Raw genomic sequence first — 15,741 nt, 5'->3', positions numbered from 1 at the left:
ATCTGCTTCTCCCACCAGTATAAAATCTGTGTGAGAGTAAGAACCTTGTTTATCTTGTCATAGCTATAAACCCCTGAGCTTATAATAGGAAAGAATACATATTTGTTGAATGAATGAATAAATGAATAGATGAACATACTCAAATTTGCAAATAAAATAAGTTGCAAATAAAAAAGTTAAGGTGGAAGCAACCCAAGCATCCATCAACTGATGCATGGATAAACAAGAGATGAAATACACAACAATAAAATATTCAGCCTTAAAAAGGAAGGAAAGGCCAGGTGCAGTGGCTCACGCCTGTAATCCCAGCACTTCGGGAAATCGAGGTGGGCAGATCTCCTGAGGTCAGGAGTTTGAAACCAGCCTGGCCAATATGGTGAAACCCTGTCTCTACTAAAAATACAAAAATTAGCCATGCACGGTGGCAGATGCCTGTAATCCCAGCTACTCAGGAGGCTCAGGCACAAGAATCCCTTGAACCTGGGAGGCGGAGGCTGCAGTGAGCTGAGATGGCACCACTGCACTCCAGCCTAGGTGACAGAGCGAGACTCCATCTCAAAAAAAAAAGGAAAGGAAATTGTGACACATGCTATGACATGGATGAACCTTGAAGACATTATGCTAGGTTAAAGAAGCCAGTCACAAAGGGATAAATATTATATGATTTCACTACATGAGGAAATTAGAGTAGTCAAATTCATAGAGACAGAAAGATGAATGGTGGTTACCACGGGCTAGAGGGAGGTGAGAATAGAGAATCAGTGTTTCATTGGTACAGAGTTTCAGTTGGGGAAGAGGGAAAACTTCTAGAGAGGGATGGTGATGATAATTTCACAACAATGTGAATATACTTAATACCACAGAACCATACATTTTTAAATGGTAAAAAATGGTAAATTTTATGTATTGTATTAATCCGTTTTCACATTGCTCTAAATAACTACCTAAAACTGGGTAATTTATGAAGAAAAGAGGTTTAATCGACTCACCATTCCACATGGCTGGTGAGGCCTCAGGAAACTTATAATCATGGTAGAAGGCAAAGGGGAAGCAAGACATGTCCTCTCTTGGTGACAGAAAAGAAAGAGAGAGTGAAGGGGGAAGGGTCATATACTTTTAAACCATCAGATGTCATGAGATCTCACTCATTATTACAAGAACAGCAAGATAGCAGACAGCAAGTCTGCTCCCATGATTTAGTCACCTCCCCCCATGCCCCTCCTGTGACACATGGGGATTACAATTTGAGATGAGATTTGAGTGGAGACACAGAACCAAACCATATCGTGTATATTTAACGAAAATTTAAAACTTAAAAAATTAACCCCCAATTGCTAAAGGAAGATAAGCCTGGATTTAAAATCTGACTTAGCCCTTACTTGCATAATCCTAAGGAAATTATTTTATGAAATTTTTTTTTTGAGACTCCATCTCAAAACTCCGTCACCCAGAATGGAGTGCAGTGGTGCAATCTCAGCTCACTGCGACCTCTGCCTCCCAGGTTCAAGTGATTCTCATGCCCCAGCCTCCTGAGCAGCTGGGATTACAGGTGTGTGGCACCACGCCTGGCTAATTTTTGTATTTTTAATAGAGACGGGATTTTGCTGTGTTGGCCAAGCTGGTCTCAAACTCCTGACCTCAGGTGATCCACCAGCCTTGGCCTCCCAAAGTGCTGGGATTACAGGCGTAAGCCACTGCTCCTGGCCGGAAGTTTTTTGAGATGGAGTTTCACTCTTGTCGCCCAGGCTGGAGTGCAATGGCACAATCTCGGCTCACTGTACCTCCCCGGTTCAAGCAATTCTCCTACCTCAGCCTTTCAAGTAACTGGGATTACAGCATGCACTATCACGCCCAGCTAATTTTGTGTATTTAGTAGAGATGAGGTTTCTTCATGTTGGTAAGGCTGGTCTTGAACTCCTGACCTCGGGTAATTCACAGCCTTGGCCTCCCAAAGTGCTGGGATTACAGGCATGAGCCATGGCACCCGGCTCTGGCTAGAATTATATTATAAAACTTCCGGCCGGGCGCGGTGGCTCACGCCTGTAATCCCAGCACTGTGGGAGGCCGAGACGGGCGGATCACAAGGTCAGGAGATCGAGACCATCCTGGCTAACACGGTGAAACCCCGTCTCTACTAAAAATGCAAAAAATTAGCCGGGCGTGGCGGCGAGCGCTTGTAGTCCCAGCTGCTTGGAAGGCTGAGGCAGGAGAATGGCGGGAACCCGGGAGGCGGAGCTTGCAGTGAGCCGGGATCGCGCCACTGCACTCCAGCCTGGGCCACAGAGCGAGACTCCGTCTCAAAAAAAAACAAAAAAAAAAACAAAAAAAACTTCTGTGAAGCAGTCTCCTCATCTGTAAAGTAAGAATAATAGTGCCTACTCTATAGGTTTATTATAATAATTTAGGTGTTCCTGAATTTATAAGTTTTATGACTCATTAACATTTCAAAGGAATTTTGGGAACTGCTATTAGATTGACATTACTTTTGGTCAATATGATTAAAAACAAAACACAAAACTTTCATTTTGCTCTGATCATCACTTTCTAAAAGAAAAAGGATTTTAATGTAAAAAAAATCTAGAAAAAGAACAATCTCAATGTAAAGAACATTAAAAATACTTTTTAAAAAAGTTTCACTGTTAATAATTATAGAATAGGTAATTTGGACCAATGCTACTGGTGAGGATAAGTAGAAAAGCTAAAGAAACTACATTTTTAAAAAAACTCTGTGTAGACATTAGAAAGACATAGAGATAGTGAAGAACTACTGGTATAAGATCTAAGAAAACAAGGAAATCCAGAAAGGTAATTCTGGCACTTAGGGTGTTTGTGGTTGAGAGGTGGTTGAGAGAATGACCTCTTCTTTTAACAGTCTCATGGGGCTAAGCGAACAAAAGGTGGAATGTAAGGCCTGAAAAAGTGATTGGCTAACCCCTCCCACTACTGTCTCTTTGAGGTAAGATCTTGAGAGGCTACACCTTAGGTGTAAAGGTGAACTTTAGGCTTTCTCTGTCCAGCTTTGAATGGTATCAGTCCAAGAAATTGGATTAGGGTAAGTCTAGATTGCTAGTGCCCCTAAGCACTGGAATACGAAAATATAAACCCTCTCTAGAAGAAGATAATACCCTAGCCTTCAAAATGATTTTACAAATAGTTTTACAAACACAACATGTGACACACAATAAAAAATAACCACACACACATGGAGACAAGACAACACAAAATAAATCAGAAGAAACAACAGATAATAGAACAGTCCCATATAGACTCTAGATATTGAAATTATTGAACCACAGACTTTAAAATAACTATGCTTAATATTCAAAGAAAAAAGGACAAGATTGAGAATTTTGTCAGAGACCTGAAAACCATAATAAAAGACTTGGTAGATCTGAAAAAGAACCAAGCAGAAAACTTAGAACTGAAAAATACAGTAACCCAAATTGTTAATACTATTGATAGGTTTTATACAGAATAGATACTGTTGAAGAGAGAATTAATGAAGTAAAAGATATGTCAGTGAAAAGATCTGGAATGAAACATAAAAAATTCAGAAAGGATAGAAAATACAGAAGAGAGAATAAGAGACACAGAGGATGAGAGGATTTGGAATCCCAGAAGTAGAGTGGGGGAGACAAGGCAGAAATAATTATTTGGAGTTGAAGGCTGAGAATTTTTCTAAACTGATAAAATCATCAAGTCGCAGATTTAACCCCAAACAGGTAAATATAAAGAAACACACCTGGATACTTCACAGTAAAACTGCTAAAAACCAAAGACAAGGCCAGGCGCGGTGGCTCACGCCTGTAATCCCAGCACTTTGGGAGGCCAAGGTGGGTGGATCACCTGAGGTCAGGAGTTCGAGACCAGCCTGACCAATATGATGAAACCCCATCTCTACTAAAAATACAAAAATTAGCTGGGCGTGGTGGCATGCACCTGTAATCCCAGCTACTCAGGAGGCTGAGACAGGAGAATTGCTTGAATCCAGGAGACGGAGGTTGCAGTGAGCTGAGATGGCACCATTGTACTCCAGCTTGGGCAACAAGAGCGAAACTCCATCTCAAAAAAAAAAAAAAAAAGACAAGATGTCTTAGTCAGTTTTGTGCTGCTGTAACAGAATACCTGAGACTGGGTAATTTATGAAGAAAAGAGATTTATTTCTTACAGTTCTGGAGGCTGGAAAGTCCAAGACGGAAGAGCCCACACCTGGCAAAGGCTTTTGTGCTGTATCATCCTATGGTGGAGAGCAGGATGAGAGAGTGCAAGAGAGCAAGAGAGTATCAAACTTGCTTTTACAACAAACCACTCTCATGATAATGACATTAATCCATTCATTGTCTTCATGACCTAATCATCTCTTAAAGGTCCCACCTCTCAACACTATTTTACGGGGGATTAAATTTCCAACACATAAACGTTGGGGAATACATTCAAACCATAGCACAAAACAAAATCTTAAAAACAGTCAGAGAGGCGGGGCTCAGTGGCTTACGCCTGTAATCCTAGCACTTTGAAAGGCGGAGGCAGGAGGATAGCTTGAGCCCAAGAGTTCAAGACCAGCCCAGGCAACATGGTAAAACTCCATCTCTACAAAATATACAAAAATTAGCCAGGCATGGTGGCGGGCCCCTGTAGTCCCAGCTACTTGGGCGACTGAGGTGGGAGAATTACCTGAGCCCAGGAGGTTGAGGCTATAGTCAACCGTGGTCATGCCACTGCACTCCAGCCTGAGTGACAGAGTGAGACCCTGTCTCAAAAAAACAAGACACAACAAAATGAAAAACAAAAACAGAAAACAAAAAACAGCTAGAGAGAAAGCAACATTTAGACTAACACTAAACTTCTCAAAAAATATAATGGATGCCTTCATAACAGAAACAATGGCAGACAGAAAACAATGGGATATATATTTAATGTAGTGAAAGAAAATAACTGCCAACCTGCTATTCTAAAGCCAGGAACATATCATTTAAGAATGATAACCAAAGTCAAGAAAATGTATCATCAGCAGATTACACGAAAGGAAATATAAAAGAGTGTTCTTCAGACAGAAGAAAAATAATTCACACGGAAGGTCAGAGATTCAAGAAGTAAGACAAAAGGCAAATATGTGGTAAATCTAAATGTGTATTACTCATATAAAACAGTTATAATATGTAGGAAGGCTCAAGATGTAGAGTTAAAATACAAAATCGTGGTATAACATTATGGAGGAGAGAGTAATAGGAAATGGGTAAAAGTATCAAATAACACTAGAACCTGATAAATCAAGGATGAGTGTTATAATCTCTAGGTGTTGTGGTCTGAACCTCTAGGTTTGTGTCCTCCCAAAATTCATGTTGACACCTAATCACCAATGTGATGGTGTTAGGAGGTGAGGCCTTTGGTGGGAGGTGAACAGATCATGAAGATGGAGCCATCATGAATGGGAGTAGTGCCCTTATGAAGGTGACCCGAGAGAGACCCCTTACCCCTTCCATCACAAGAAGACATGTGAGGAGGTACCATCCATGAACCAAAATGCAGGCCTTCACCAGTCATCAGATCCACGAGCACTCTGGTCTTGGACTTTCCAGCCTTCCAAACTATAAGAAATAACTACCCAGTTTATGATATTTTGTTATAGCAGCCTGAACAGACTAATGCACTAGGGTAGCCCCTAAAAATTAATATAGTGTACATATCTCCAAACTAATGGTGGCATGGGTGGAATAATAAAAGAGTATTTTATTTATCCAAAAGAAGACAAAAGGAATGTAAATCAAGTAGGGAAATTCAGAATGCAAACTATAACATGGCAGCCTTAAACCCACATGAACTAGTAATTAAGCTACATGTAAATAGATAAAGTGTCCAATTAAAAGACAAAATAATAAAATTTTTTAAAACCCCAAATCTACACATTGCTATATATTAGGCATATATAAAATGTAAGGGAGAAGTCCTGTTGGACATTGGTAATGGCCAGGATGTGGAGTGGGAGGACCTTGTGTTCTTATTTTTCAAGTAGGAATAACCAAAATGTAGTAATAGGTAACTTTGTTAAGCATTTGCTAAATAACTAGACTAAGCATTTTATGCATTTTTTCTCAATTATTAATGTGCAGCAGGTTTTCTTCATTGGCTTCCTCAAGAGCAGTCATACCAAAGGCAATGCGACCAGGGATAGCAGATGTTAGCACCACACTGTAGGAGAGCTTTTGGACACAATTACTCCCAAATCAAAGAGGTGAAGCTTTTATTTTTTAGAATAAAAACTCTGAAGCAATAACTCTGATATTTAGTACAAACAAACCCTCCTTCCCACCCTTAGCCTGCCAACCTTCACTCTCAAACTCAATCGAAATTTTTAATGTGGAGCTAGAGACCCAAAGGACATCACACTGACTTTGCAGTCAAGAGATGGAAGAAGCATAAGCTTTAGAGTCTGGAATTTTATCCTAACTTTGCTCCTGCCAGCTGTGTGACCTTGGGCAAGTCAACTAACCCATGTAAACTCAATTTCTTCAATAAAGTTGAAGTTATCCTACCTCAACTTACTTCATAGGTCGTGCTAGGATTACAGTGAATGAAAGCTCTTCTATCTTCCACATGGAATTTCCCTCTCTGACTGCCACATGCATGTAAGCCAGCACTTAAAACCTCAACTCTGAGATCACTTAGTCCAACATCTGTTTTGCAGATGAGGAAACTGAGGCACTGATATCAGCTGTATGATCTTGGACAAACTGCTTAATGTCTTTGGTCTCAGTTTTCTCATCTATAAAATGGAGATGGCAATCCTAGCCTGGTATAGTTCTTATGAAGATTTAATGAAGAAGTGTATACCTGGTACTGGTCCTTGGTAGTCATTCAATGCATTGTGGCAGCTACTATTTTTTAAATGAATATTCTTATTGTTTTGTGTGGCATTTGAAAGGTCACTCTGCACTGAGGTATTGGGAGCTGGCAGGCTGCAGCCATTTGGTCACAAACCTTAGAGTTGTTGGGTTGTCCTGGGGAGACCTTCCTCACGGGGTCAGGTAGAGTTCAGTGAACTCGCAAAGAAGCGTGATTTTAGACGCTCCAAGGTACATCCACTCATCTCCTCTCCACTCCCTCTGCCTGTTATTAAACTGGTAGTTTTTACAACATCAATAAAGAACTTTCCTACCCAATTACCCCAGACAATAGGCTGAAAAGCAGTTTCGACTATGAAAACTTCGTGTTGGGTTCATTTAGATTGTTTTGCTGTGTCAAATCCTCACTTGAGTTCAAAAGTTCAGCTGAACCATGAACTTTGTAATTTCACAGCAGGCAGTTCTACAAATATAGTGGAAAGTGAATAAACATACAGTATTTAAGGTGGGCTTGTCACATTGTATATAATATAGTTAGGAATGGTTTTAGGTAAAACAGCCCTTAATTTCCAGAGCACAGTGACGTATCAAAAAGAAAGAGGGAAACAAAATTAAACCAAACTGTTCCTTGAGTTACCTGACCTCTGAGACTTCCAAGGGAATGCACATTCAGTGACTAATCATTAGTGGGCAAACTAAAGCCAACTAATCTTCTTAATAAATTGTGAAGTCTTGTATACCCCTTGGTTTTAGTGGTGGCTTTTCTGCCTGTCTGGACCAGGCAGCATATCAAAACAAAAGGGTCATGACTTTATGTATTTGTTAAAGTTAGAATCCACGTTCTCATATAACTCAGGCTTGATTTGACCTGGTTACACAAGTGTAGGTGGAGGGAAATTTTCACAGGAACGAGAATAATGCTGTGTTCTCACTTGTCTATTAATAAATACACGCACACTGAAATTCAGTTCAAGATCCCCTTGTTTCGTAAGCCTTGTGTTTGCAGCTTTAGGGTTGGGGCTAAAGCAAACAAGATAACGAGCCTCCTTGGGTTAGGGTGTCTTTCAGCTTAAACCCAGTGAAATCCTCAATACTGTGGAATGAGATTTCATATTGCATCAACATATTATGCTTCGTTTCTTACGAAGAAATGTGTTTCTCGTTGGATTTTAGGTTGCAGTGTGTAAAAGCAAAGGGACAACTTTGAGGCAGACCATTTGGGGCAAGTGGAGTCAGTCCAAGCAAGGTGTTTTTATATGGCAGCTGTTTATCCCTCTTTGTTTACCAGGGGATTGGTCTGCAGGGTCACGAGAGGAAAGCTACGCTTGGTCATTTGTGGAAGCAGAGAGGAAGGGATGGGGTGAGAAGGTCAAGTCCTGTGACGGATGGTTCTTCATGAGTTAAATGAGACTGGCTTTTCAAAAGCAGTTTCCTCCCTGTCCTGACTTTTGTCTCGAAGTTGCCCAAATTTTAGCTTTAGCCAGCTTAGGACTCTTTAGAAAAATCCCCCAGCAGAGATGGTCTGAGGCTATCCTGCTGTCCTGAATGGTATGTTTTTCCATACAAGAAGGTCTTCTTCAGTTCAGTCAAGAATTGGTGAGATTTTTCCTTTTATCCAGACATAAATCATCACAATAAATGTAATGCCTCCAACCAAGAACTGAGAACCATGATGATAAAGGGGGAAAGTATGGGGTGAAGACTGTGAAATTTGGTTGACCTAGTTAAAGGTGGTCTGTCTTCCTGGTGGGGTTGTGAGGCTGGAAGGAAAAACAAGGTTCACTGCTTTTGTGGCTGGCTGAACTGGGCTGCCCAGATTTTACGGCTCTGTTTCTGGTTGACCTGCCCTGTATAGTGGTGCTGCGTGTCTCCTGATGAGGCCAGGACAGGAGGGGAGTTGGTGGCATTCTTTTAAAGAGCTTGTAAGATAGTGAATAATGACAGGAGTTTTTGTTCACTCATAAAGTGTTTATGGAGAACCTACTTCAGGGGAATGATGGCTGAGGGTCTGTCAGGAGGGGGTCGGGTGGGAAGTAAGAGAGATTTCTGTGGGGACACATCAAGAGAGGAAATCTGGGAATGGAAATGGGAGCTGCGGTCCGGTCTGCACCCTTTGGTCTTATCTGTAGGACAGTGAGAAGGGGATATGGATTCTCGAGGGACAAAAGTGCCATGGCAGTGACTCTAGAATACAAGGCAGATGTATGAGAAAATGACAGAAACAAGACTTCTGAGGGCGTCAGGCTGAGAAGGTCCCATTCAGCTTAGGAAAGGCTGACTGTAGAGTGTGTGTGTGTGTGTGTGTGTGTGTGTGTGTGTGTGTGTGTACGTGTGCGCATGCATGCATGTGTATTGAGGATAGTGGAGACCGGCAGAGAAGACAGCATTTCAATGCAAAACTGTCCGGTATTCCACTCACCATGGATTTGTGCTGTGTCCCGGTGACTTCCTGTCTATATGGATGTCACTCTGCATTAGTTTTTAGGACTCCCAACAGCTGTCTACAGGGAACCCTAACTAGCAATTACCTATCAAATTCTTTCTATCAGTATTCTTATGTATACATGTGTTAGCTCTAATCCTTAAACAGTCTTTTGAAGTATGGGCTAGATCTGTAGTTTATGATTGAGGAAACTGAGGCCCAGAGGTTAAATGACTTAACTGGGTACACCTGTCTGGAAGGTAGTGGGGATGGTCTGGAAGCCAATTCCTCTGATGTTAGGCCTTACTTTACCTTAAGGGAAGAAGGATTCACTTGAATCTTTGGATGGTGGGGACAGGAATGGCTACCTCTGTGGGTAGCCTTCAGGCCACCAGGAAGACTGCCTGGGTCTGTGCTTCCATGCTCTGGGATGGATTTGAGAAGCCCCAGGCTGTCCTGGGTGATATCCTTGGCCACGTGGTCTCAGTATCCCTCCTGTAACCACCACAGAACAAGGTTTCGAACCTGGGTTCCTATCCAACAGGACTTTGTAAAAAGGAATAAAGCTTTTTTTAGTCTTTCTTTCTTTCTTTCTTTCTTTCTTTCTTTCTTTCTTTCTTTCTTTCTTTCTTTCTTTCTTTCTTTCTTTCTTTCTTTCTTTCTTTTCTTTCTTTTCTTTCTTTTTTCTTTTTTTTTTTGAGGCGGAGTTTCACTCTTGTTGCCCAAACTGGAGTGCAATGGCACGATCTCGGCTCACTGCAACCTCTGCCTCCTGGGTTCAAGCAATTCTCTTGCCTCAGCCTCCCGGGTTCAAGCGATTCTCCTGCCTCAGCCTCCCAAGTAGCTGGGATTACAGGCATGTGCCACTATGCCCGGCTAATTTTGTATTTTTAGTAGAGACGGGGTTTATCCATGTTGGTCAGGCTGGTTTCAAACTCCTGACTTCAGGTGATCCACCCGCCTTGGCCTCCCAAAGTGCTGGGATCACAGGCATGAGTCACCGCGCCTGGCCAACGTTTTATTTTATTTTTTATTGAGACGGAGTTTTGCTCTTGTTGTCCAGGCTGCAGTGCAATGGCGCAATCTTAGCTCACTGCAACCTCTAACTCCCGGGTTCAAGCAATTCTCCTGCCTCAGTCTCCTGAGTAGCTGGGATTATAGGCATGTGCCACCATGCTTGGCTAATTTTGTTTGTTTGTTTGTTTGTTTGTTTTTTGAGATGGTGTCTTGCTCTGTCGCCCAGGCTGGAGTGCAGTGGTGCAATCTCGGCTCACTGCAAGCTCTGCCTACCGGGTTCACGCCATTCTCCTGCCTCAGTCTCCCGAGTAGCTGGGACCATAGGCGCCCGCCACCACGCCCGACTAATTTTTGTATTTTTAGTAGAGACGGGGTTTCACCGTGTTAGCCAGGATGTTCTCCATCTCCTGACCTCGTGATCTGCCCGTCTCGGCCTCTCAAAGTGCTGGGATTACAGGCATGAGCTACCGCGCCCGGCCTAATTTTGTATTTTTAGTACAGACAGGGTTTGTCCTTGTTGGTCAGGCTGGTCTCAAACTCCTGACCTCAGGTGATCTGTCTGCCTCGGCCTCCCAAAGTGTTGGGATTACAGGTGTGAGCCAATGCGCCTGGTCAAAGCTCTTTTTAAATTGACTAAGTCCAGGATAGTTTGAGACCTGTCAACGACAAGAAAAGCAAAAGGAAAAATCAGGCTCAATTTGCTGTGTGCTTTTTCAACTTCTGTTTCATTCTCAGGAACATTAGCCTGCTCATGGTGGTGCTGAGGGCTGTGGCGCCAGGTAACTATGTTTGGATCATGGGATCTGTCCTCCAAATCAGAAGTGATTGAATGCAAGGGTTGCCAATTTATAGCTTTGAAACTGGCTGAAAAAATAAATGGCACCACTTGGGAGGCTTTGGCTTTGGGAAATTGAGCAAGTGAGTGTACTGGGGAAATTGAAGCTTGAAAAGGCAGGATTTGGAGGAGTTGAGGGAAAGAAGATGTTTTAGGTAATAGAAACAGCATGATCATATTCACAAAGGTGACAGGGCCTCTCTTCATGTTTGGGGACAGTCAGTTGATCACTTTGCCTAAAGTGGAAGTTTGCGGGGGTGTGGCAGAAGGCAGGGAGGAGGACTTGGTTCACAGTGGGGAACTGGGAGAGACCTTCAGATGCCAGGCTAAAGAGTTTGGGTTATAGATTATGGGAGGTTATTGAAAGTTAAGTGTTGGGGAGAAGACAGGAAATACATTTTCAGAATTTTAACCCCATAGCATTGTGCAGAATGGATGGAAGGACATGAATCTAGTAAGTAATTAATGTCAGTAATCAAATGTCATAATCACAATTTGGACCAGCTTCTAAGCTAACCAAAGATGATCATTATTTGAGTGACTTGTGTCTCTGCTGCCTCCTCTATTCTCAAACTGATTGCTGGTTTCTATTCACTCACCACATGTTATTTAGCACTTCTCTTCTGGCACTGTGCTTCTCCCTGTTTAGCACTAACAACCTTCTGCTTCATATATAGCTATTTATATGTCTGTCTCCACCATGATAGCACCTCCCCAAGGAATCCAAATGTTCAACTTGAGTCTGTTTCCTAGAGTGTGCCTGCACTAAGATCACTGGAGCCAAGGAGATCTCTATCAAAGAAATAGCAACCCTGCATCCCAGTTCCTGAACTTGACTTCCAGGGTAGACTCTATTATTAAATAAATAAGGTATTAACCAAATTAAACAACTTTTAATGACCCAGTATTAACCAAATTAAACAACTTTTAATGACCCAGAAAAAGTAACTCAATTCACAGAAAAAAATAAAGAGCAGATGTCTCAGCAACCTAGCTCTCAATGAAGAAGTGTGAGCATGCTAGCAATGCGATTTCAGTTAATCTTGCAAGACTCCTGTGCTGTTTCCTGGAGAAGATAGAGTCCTGTCCTGCAGACTTTGTTGACATGTGCTCGTGGACAAGAAGAACAGCTGGAGGTTATCATTCCTTCCTCTTTTCAGTAAGTACTGAGCACTGTGCTAGGCTCTGAGGGTGCAAAGATGAGGAGGACCACTTCTCAACCCTTGGGAAGGGGGAGGTAGATGTGTCAACTAATCCAGTGTGAATGGGGGCCCCATAGTGGCTGGTTCAGAGGAGTACTTAGGAGCAAACCAGTAGCTCTGCTGCTGGGGGTGTAGATGGACTGATCTCCCCTCAGAAGGCTTCCTAGTGGAGATCAGTTTGGAACTAGGCCTTTGAGGAAGAACAAGTTTGGTGGAGTGGAGTGAAGGCAAGAACACTCTAGGCAGAAGACACAGCAGGAACAAAGACCAGAGGCATGAACTCTATTTCACAGGGGCCCAGGGTTCTTCAGCAGGGCTGCTGTTGGCGTTTGGTACAGGACGGTGATAGACTGCCCACACCACAATTACACCTCATACAGTTTACGTCCCTTCCCCATCAAGCCCGCCTGCAGCGACAAGCACAGGCTTCTAATCATTTCCAAAAGCCCCTGGATGTGGACCTAGTGGAGGGAGAGGGCCAGCTCCTCCCTGCATGAGAACCACAGGAGGTGGTGCTTGAGACTTGAATGGGAGGCTAGGGCTGCAGTGTATAAGACCTTTCCCTTAGAGTGTGAAGAACCAGTGCAAATTCTGGACAAAGGAAAGACCTGGTCAGAGAGATTTGGGGTATAAAGGTTACTCTGGCATCAAGGTGAGTTAAATTAGAAGAGGCAGAGGCTGAGAAGAACAAAGTGGATTCTCTCTCTCTCTCTCTCTCTCTTTAATGTGGATCAATTTTTTACCAACACAATTAGCTAATTTTTCTCTGCTTTCTCCTTGGCCATTCACAAAGAAATCTGGAAGAACGAGGCCTCTTTCCCATTAACTGCCATGATTTCTGGAAACACTTTTCTGAAGTGGTTACAAATGATCTCAGCTGCCACACCAGGGCCCTGTGCTTTGGACAATCCTTGCATTGTGAAGCAGGAATTATTGCACCTGTTATATGGATGAAGAAATTGAGGCTCAGAGGTCTGAATCTAAATCCTGGACTTTTGGGCCAGGTGTGGTGGCTCACGCCTGTAATCCCAGCACTTTGGGAGGCCAAGGCAGGCAGATCACCTGAGGTCAGGAGTTTGAGACCAGCCTGGCCAACATGGTAAAACCCCGTCTCTACTAAAAATACAAAAATTAGCTGGGCATGGTGCTGCATGCCAGTAGCCCAGTTATTCGGGAGGCTAAGGCAGGAGAATTGCTTGAACCTGGGAGGTAGAGATTGTAGTGAGCCAAGATTGTGGCACTACACTACAGCCTGGGTGACAGAGCAAGACTCTGTCTCAAATAATCAATTAATCAATCAATCCTGAGCTTTTAACCACCTTATAATAGCGACTAGGGAGTTTTTGTTGGCATTTTACTATTAATTTTCTAAAAATCATCATCAGTGTGGTACCCAAGAAAACATCCCTGAAAGATGGAGACTGGTTCTTTCCCCTGCTTTTCTCTTTTCCATTAGCTTTTCTTCTCCTGTGAGCCTTAGTTCCTGGCCACCATGCTTTAGTTAGCGCCTTTGTCTACAGTGAGAGGCCCCAGGCCTTTGGTTTCCCTTCGAGTAAATTTTTTTTTTTTTTACTGAAAATCACTCACTGTCCCCAGCATCTTTAGCCAAGATGTTCTCATTTTCTTGGAGCCAGAATAAGCTGGCAGGGTGCTAGAGTCAACGCCGGCTGCGACCCACGTGTGCTTCCGCTGGCCGGGGAGTGATAGGCCAGGCAGCAGCATCCTTCAACTCAGACTTCTCCCGGCCTGATTTATTGCTCTGGCCTCCTGCTCTGGCTTTTCACTAACATTTCCTTCCAAAATCTTTGCTGCTGATCCAGGATTGTCCATGTGCGTTTTCACTTTGCTGCAGTTGACGGAGAGCTTTGGGTAAAAGCTCTGATACCACCCACTCCTGCCCTGTCTGCAGGAGCCATCTTTAATCTGTCAAAACCCAGGCCTGTTCACATGCTGCGAGGGTGGCGCAGATCCAAAGCCACTTCCGCCCCTTCCCTTGCTCCAGGCACATGGCGGCTGAGCAACCGGCTTCAGAGGCTTCTGGACTAGGCCCAGCCTCTTTGAATCCCGAACCAGGCCTCCTAGTGCTCTCCCTGGTCAATTGCATCAGGGATCTCTTCTGTGGAAAAAAAAAAAAAAAAGAAAATCATAATAATGTTTTCTCAAGACAACAGGAGTAGCCATTTATTTTGGCTCTACCATATCGATTCAAGGAAATCTCTTCCCTCGCCTTTAAATTGTCCCTGGAGTCAGCAGGGTGTTTGTGCTCAAACATTTGCCCAGTGCAAAACCCCTTAGAGCCAACCCCTCCAGATCACATTTGCCAAAGTGGGATAGCACTCAAGCAAAATACTTTCCCCAGAATTAGTGAAAGACTCTTTTTGAGGCTAGTTAATAAAAATCAGGCATTTCTTTTGGTGTGATTTTTCATTCCAGGAGCCAAAATATAGACTAACTTTTAAGACATGCAAAGGCACCAGGCTTCCCCGGGTGGGTGAAGGCGCCTGGTGGGTTCCAGACGCCTGGGGCTCTGGAGTCCCTGCATTGAGAAGAGCCTGTCTGCCTGCATGTGAAACTCGCCCTCCCTCACATAGTTCACATTTTCCCGTCATTGCAGTGTCACTCCAGTGGCATTGTGCAAAACGAGTACTTTTATTTTTGACCTTTGAAATTTCTTTTTTTCCTAGTGCCTAGAGACAGTAAAGCTGGACTATGAGTCTTCATGGGAAAAGAAAAATTCCCTTCTGTTTCCCCAAATTGCAGGGCATCTATGTCTGGTCTCAGGATTTTCTTGTATCAGCAATTGCCACTCAGTCCCTTCTCTTTGGGGAGGAGGGGAGGACAGGTATGTGTGGTTTGAAAGAATTCTCAAGATGATTCTGATAAACATCATCTGCACCCATTGAAATTCCAGGGTCTAAACAGAGGCACAACTATTCAGTCTCTTTGACTTAAGTCACAGGATTCTGGGTCAAGGTTTCTAGTCTGAAACCTCAACCAAACCATTTAATAGTGCTGATTCGGTCAAAATGGTTAAACTCATTATGTCTGGATGTCTAAATATAGCTGCATTCCAAGTTCCTTAGTTTTTCTGAGAAGGCTGTAAACTTTTGCACAATTCCTTTTGCGCAGTTTCTGCTCCATTGGGCTTAAATTCATTGTGAAAACTTACCATTTGTAAAGTCAGATTGTTTATCTGAATAATGGGAAGGATATGTACCTTGCAGTGTTACAGGGATTAGAAACAGGATATATATGTTGCCAGGCACAGTGCTGGGCATGCAATAGGGCATTCGATAAATGAAAAACTGCCACAATCAAGACAATGATGGTGATATTTACAACTGTGATTAAAATGGCTTGATTTTCTTCTCCCCAACACACCCTGATATCCATGGTTAAGGTAAACTGAGAGGCCCAAAATAG

The 15,741-nt window shown here is 43.0% G+C and overlaps 1 pseudogene; it reads right to left on the bottom strand.

Moving 5' to 3' along the window:
* Positions 1-14,040, bottom strand: part of LOC104665807 — an 82,896-nt pseudogene extending 68,856 nt beyond the window's left edge.
* Positions 14,041-15,741: the final 1,701 nt, after the last annotated feature.

Source organism: Rhinopithecus roxellana, chromosome 11, assembly GCF_007565055.1.
Source record: "Rhinopithecus roxellana isolate Shanxi Qingling chromosome 11, ASM756505v1, whole genome shotgun sequence".
Taxonomy (NCBI): Eukaryota; Metazoa; Chordata; class Mammalia; order Primates; family Cercopithecidae; genus Rhinopithecus; species Rhinopithecus roxellana.
Note: the sequence above shows the minus strand (reverse complement) of the source record. Positions and strands in the feature narration are given on the sequence as shown.